The following is a 6257-nucleotide window of genomic DNA, read 5'->3' on the forward strand; positions in this document are numbered from 1 at the left end:
AGGGGGGGAACCCACGCTCCGCCCGAGCCCGCGCGCCGGGAACACCCCCGCGCCGGGCGCCAATTCTTCTTCACGGGACAAAAATGTCCCGGCGCGTCACGGGACAGCCGCCTCCGCGCCCCACGCCCTTGCGCCGCCGGCCGCACGCGCTGCCTTCCGCCCGCGCCGCTCGGGCCCCGGGACTCACCGTCAGCTCAGCCGCCGCGAACCGGAGGCGAGGGCCGGGCCGGGCCGGGCCAGACACAATATGGCAGAGCACCGCAGCTGCTCCCGCGGCTCCCAGCAGCCGCCTCCGGGACACCCAGCCGCGAGCAGGCAGCGGCAGCTGCGGTGGCGGCCGCCGCAGCACCACATCCCCCTCCCTCCCTCCCGCTCGCTCGCTCGCTTCCTCCCCTCCTCCCCGCCCCGCTGCCATGGCAACGCGGCGCCAAGGCGCTTAGCCCCGCCCCTCCTTCCGCCCCGCCTCCCGCGGCCCGCCCAGGCCTCCCTCCCTCCCGCCCGCTACCAGGGCGGCGGCCGCCCCCTCCGGGCTGCCCTGAAGGCGGCTGGGGGAAGGTGGCGTCCGGAAGGGCGGGGCGGGCTCGGGAGCCCGGGGGGGGGACGCCCGGGGCCCCGAGCCCAGCCCAGCGGGCGGGAAAAGGCAAAGCCCTCGCCTGTCCCCCCGGAAGGACCTATGGGAGGGCGGCGGAGGCGCGGCGCGGCTGCTGAGTGGACGAGCTGGCGCGGGGCGAGCGAGGGTGTCCGCCCGCCACGCGTGTGCCCGGGCTGCTGCGACGGCCAAGCCCAGCCCTGGGTTCCTTCCAGTCCCCCGAGGCTCTCCACCGTCGGCCAGGCTTTGAAAGTGGGGGAGAGACCGTCCAGCTTTAGTGGAGATCGCGCTACCCTCCTCCGGCCGAAACGCCAGCCGCCGTGGAAACTCTGTAGTGCGGGCTTTGGTTTTAGGGGGAAAACGTGGACTTTGGAATCAGACACAGATTTTTACTAAAGTAACATTTATTATGGGACTGTCTCGCAAATTAAAAAAAAAAAGTAACAAAAAGCAAAACAAAAAAAAATGTACAGAGGAGTCCTCGCTGATTGCTTTGGATGGTCATGAGGACTTTACACGTATTGTACGCGTATTGCCTTTCCGGGTACAGTGCTGCTAGATAAAACGGGAGTGCCCAGTTAAATCTGAATTTCAGACAAAGGTTGAATAATTTTTAATATTAAGGACCTTGCCTTTGGGGTATACTTACTGCGTGTTTCGTGGTTTTTGGTGAATCTGCCAATTCTGTACTTTTAAGGACTTCCACTTACAGAAAAGGACGCTGAAGCCTAGAAAAGTAGCCTATCAAACCGCCCATGATGGCGCAGTTTTATATCCCTGTACTGGGTAGGGTGAGGCAGGAGGATTGCCATGATTTCGAGGTCAGCTTGGGCTTCGTATGTAGCTTCTACCTCAAAGAGAAAGCCAAGCATAGTGCCTGACTTCTGTAATCCCAGAATTAGGAGAGTCCAGTGTTTAAGGTCATCTAATACAGAACTAAGTTTTTTGCAAAAAGAAAAAATTCCATCGAATGTATGCCTTCATAAGAAGAAGCAAAACTCTGACCAGTTTACTGTTGTTATTATGAACCTGGAAATTAAATCTTTCCATTTCTATATCCACTTCTTCAAAAACTACGCTACTGATACCCATTTACACAGATATTAAGTGGATGAAGAGAAAAGGTATCAGAAATGGAGACATTGCCTGCCTGAGTATGCTCAGTAGAATTTCATTTGGTTCCTGATGTTGACTAGATATTCAGTATGTCTCAGGCTTTGCATATAAAGTGACCTGGACATGAAGCATGCTACCTAGCTGTGGGGATGTCAGAGCTATAGAAGAATTATAAGCATCCTGATATAGAAGAAGGAAAATGAGAGTATTTGGTCCCCTCATTCCACAGATGAAAACACCAGAAGATTAGAGTCATCTACCAGTTCCTCCCTCTCCCCCCCCCTTACAATGTTGGGGAGAGCCCCAGCTTTTTTCAGAGTAAGAAGCCACAGGGCGAATGTAAGCTGTGCTTCAGCTGGAGCAACAGTTTACTGCAAGTCTCCTTTCCCAGCCATTACTGTTGCCCCCTCCTGTGGACAAACTGAAGGAAGTTCCTGGAAGTCGATGTAGATAGAAGAGAGAAAGCACAGGGAGGAAGGAAGGGAAGGTTAAAGAAGGCTGGCTTTTAAAAAGCCACAACTCCAGCCGGGCAGCTGTGACATGTCTTTAATCCCAGCACTTGGGAGGCAGAGAGAGGCAGGCAGATCTCTGTGAGTTCTAGGCCAGCCTGGGCTACAAAGTGAGTTCTAGGACAGCCAGGGCCACACAGAGTAAACCCTGTCTCAAAAAACAAAAACAAAACCCAAAGCCCCAACTTTAGTGCCTCAGTTGTGTTTATCTGCTCCTGACGATACAGACTAATATGGTATTTGATATAGAGAATGAATTTTAGTTTCTTTTCTCATTTTTATTTTTTCTATTATCAGCTTGATACAGTACAAATTCTTATCCTAATAGAGAAATGCTTCATTGAGGCTTGCCCAGAGATTGAGTAAAACCAAAACTTAAAAGCCACAGTCATCCTAGGACCCGCCCTGCTATGTAGCCTCCCTGGTTCTGTGGGTGAATTTGAGTTTTCTTTTTCAATCATTGTTGCGTCTATTTTAAACTCAAGTAGTTAAGCACTCTTCCTGAATCATAAAATTTGAAAGCTGGAAGATACTTTAGAGTTAAACCACCTCAGGAGCCAACCTACCATAAAATAAACCCCCTCCCCAAAAGTATACACCTTATCTGAAGTCAAGTAATCGTCTGCATCTTCACCCATTAAAACCCTCTCCGCTGGTCCTCTGCAATGACTGGTCCCACCCTGGGAAGGCTGGCAAATCTATACAACCCCAGTCTGGAAAGCTCAAGACTGTTACAATCTGTTACATTCAGTTCAAAGTCCGGGGAGTCTTGTATACAGAGAGGCTTATTTAGGACTTTGAACATCCACCAAGGAAAAGATTTGATTAAAGATAATGATGATCCAGAGGGAGTAGCTTTTCCCTTGAGTTTACCAGAACAAGCAGTCTGGAAGAACAGAACTTTAGCTCTTTACAAAAAGGAGCCCTGGGAGTCAAGATTTCTTGCGGAGTTTTATTCTTTTTCCAGAATGCTGCTTCTTTTTTTTTTTTTCTGTGTATTTTTTAAAAACATAATTTCTGTTGTAGAATATTATTTTAAGGTGTGTTACATTTGATTATGCTGTGGAACATTTGTTTAATGATACAAAGATGTGTTGCATTCTTCTATGTTGCATTTGTTTAACTCTGTGAAGCAGTGTTACTTTGCCTGTCTTAAACACCTGATGGTCTAATAAAGAGATGAACAGCCAATAGCGAGGCGGGAGAAAGGATAGGCAGGGCTGGCAGGCAGAGAGAAGATATAGAAGGAGAAGTCTGGGAGGAGAGAAGAAGTGGCCAGAGAAGGAGGGGCCAGCCGCCCAGCTACACAGCCAGCCATGGAGTAAGAGTGAAAGTAAGATCTATAAAAGTAAGAAAACAAAAGGCACAGAGGCAAAAGGTAGATGGGATAATTTAAGTTAAGAAAACCTGGCAAGAAACAAGCCAAGCTAAGGCTGGGCATTTATAATTAAGCATAAGCTTCTGTGTGTAACTTATTTGGGAGCTGGCTGGCAGGGCCCCCAAAGAGCCAAAAGAGCAAAGAGTAAAAACAACTGAGTACAAATTTCTTTATTGATTCTTTGGGAATTTCACATCATGTACCCTAATTCTACTCACCTCCTGGTCCCCCCCATATCATCCCTACCCGCCTGCAACACCCCCACAAAAGAAAAATTTTAAAAATCAAAACAAAGCAAGCAAACAAAAACAAGAATAAACCAAAACCAAACCAAAAAACCTCTTCGCTTCTCCTCCTTTCCTGCATCTCTAACATTTCTTCATTCATCCTGGTGGCATTGGGAGTGGTATGTCACATAGTATACCCTTTTGTCCAATCAGTTTTTCTAGCAAATGTTCATTGCAATGAGTCACTGGTATAGTTTAAGGCCTCTGGTTTCTGTTACACCATAATCACTGGATCCTCACTGGAATTCCTCTGGGATATCCCACAGCTGCCTGAGTAATGGAGACCCTGTGGGTATCATTCCACAGGACCAGTCCCTTCATGAGCTCCAGCAGGTCCTAGATGGTGTAGATGCTAGGGTGGGCCCACCCAAGGCTGGGCTGTGGACCTGGGTGGTAGCTGAGCTGGTAAGTCTGGGCACTGGCACTACCCACCTGAGGTGAGAGTGTGTAGTGAAATATTTAACTATGTGAAGATGTGTTACATTTGTTTTTGCAGTGGAATATTACTTTAACTGTGTAAAGGTATGTTACATTTGTTTCTGCCGCCTTTGTGTAATTAGGAAAAGATGTGTTACTGTTTCACCTTGCCTGCCTAAGGCACCTGATTGGTCTAATAAAAAGCTGAACGGCCAATAGCTAGGCAGAAGAGGGATAAGCAGGGCTGGCAGGAGGAGAGAAAAATAGGAGGAGAAATCTAGGCTTGAGAAAAACCAGAAGAAGAGGGGAGAGAAGGAGAGAGAAAGAGGGAGAGACGGGGGTGGGGTGGGGGGGTGGGGGGTGGGGGTGGGGGTGGGGGGCAGCCAGGCAGCTGCCAGCCAGAAGACACAGAGTAAGACATACAGGAAGAAAGGTAAAAAGCCCCCTGCTAGCCAGCTTTTCTTAAATTATCCCGTCTATCTTTTCCTCTGGTCTTTTACCTTTATTTCTGTGTATCTTTTCTTTCCTTCTTATTCCATGTCTAGCTGTGTAGCTTGTTAGCTGGCCACTAGCATCCTCCCCTCCTTGTTCTTACCCCTCCTCGATCCCAGATTCCTCCTCCTATTTATTCTCTGCCTGGCAGCCCCACCTACCCTTTCTCCTGCCTCACCATTGGCCGTTCATCTCTTTATCAGACCATCAGGTGTTTTAGACAAGCACAGTAACACAGCTTCACAGAGTTAAACAAATACAACATAAAAAAATGCTGCCAGTGCACCATGAGCTAAGCCACGTGGTGGGTTCCTGAAGTCTCTCATGCTGGCCACAGCACAGAAAAGTGTCTCCTGGCAGCAGCCAGCCACCAACCACCATGCGCTAAACTGAGCAATTCCAGTAGCTAACATAGCAGTTTAAGATTTGCCTCACGCAATCAAAAAACAATACAAATGCTTGGTAAAAACAGATCTCAGGAGAGAGAATAGAAAGTATATACAGTCATAGATTTAAAAAATATCATTTTAAAATAATAGTCCTTAAAAAGGGAGTAATTTTTAAAAAGCCACATAAAGATGTAAAATACACAGAGAGTCTGAATACCATGTGTTATTGTGTTGTCTTTGAATTTTTTGGCCTCTGAGGAAGGAACAATAGCTGCTAAGAGACATTTAATTGTAAATACTAAACCAACCTATATATTTTTAAAATGTCTTAACTTCAAAATGGAAGTCAAAAGATATGTTACATTGGGAAAGAGGTTCTGCTTTTATTTCCACAGGAAGAAAAAAAGACTATGGATTCATTCAAAGTTAAATATGATCAGGTTTGATCAAAGAAGACCTGAAAATCCTGGCTACAAACATAAAGAAACCTAAAGAACTATAAGACTTGTGATGTATATTTTACTTGTTCAAACATGAAACAAAAAATCATCTTTGGCTGAATTGTGTACAATGCACAGTCTATATTTGTATTACTACAGATCTATGTTACCTTTCAAAGTTTATGTATTTTTGGAGTTAAGAATTTAGCTCAGGGGTAGAGCACTTGCCTAGCAAGCCCAAGGCCCTGGGTTCAGTCCTCAGCTCTGAAAAAAAAAATTATGTATTTTCAGAACAAGGAGACCAGATACCAATAAAAACAGATGGCCCAGGTGATCCAGCATCTAGAACAGCTTCAAGGCTGCTTGCTGGCTGAAATGATCCAGCCTCACAGAATACTCCAGTCAAGACTTAACAATTATCTGATTTTCTCAAGGTTTCCCCAAAGATGTCAGCACCTCCAGACAACAGAAAGCAGTGTAGAGAAAACAATGACCACATTCCCAAATTATTGGCTATAGATGTTTGTTATCATTTAAGGGGGGTTGGTTACAAGTTGTTATTGGTCATAGTAAAAAAAAAAAAAAAAAAAAAAAACCAAAGGCTAAACAAAGGAGTTAAATTCAAAGATCTCTTTCTGAA

The 6257-nt window shown here is 46.5% G+C and overlaps 1 protein-coding gene across 1 annotated transcript in view; it reads right to left on the minus strand.

Moving 5' to 3' along the window:
* The window catches only part of Foxn2 (forkhead box N2), a 52411-nt gene extending 52057 nt beyond the window's left edge, over positions 1-354 (minus strand). The window contains exon 1 of the mRNA XM_028893026.2: positions 188-354. The gene's annotated coding sequence lies outside the window, so the exon portion shown is untranslated. The remainder of the gene's footprint in view (positions 1-187) is intronic.
* Between the last annotated feature and the right edge of the window lie 5903 nt (positions 355-6257).

Source organism: Peromyscus leucopus, chromosome 22, assembly GCF_004664715.2.
Source record: "Peromyscus leucopus breed LL Stock chromosome 22, UCI_PerLeu_2.1, whole genome shotgun sequence".
Taxonomy (NCBI): Eukaryota; Metazoa; Chordata; class Mammalia; order Rodentia; family Cricetidae; genus Peromyscus; species Peromyscus leucopus.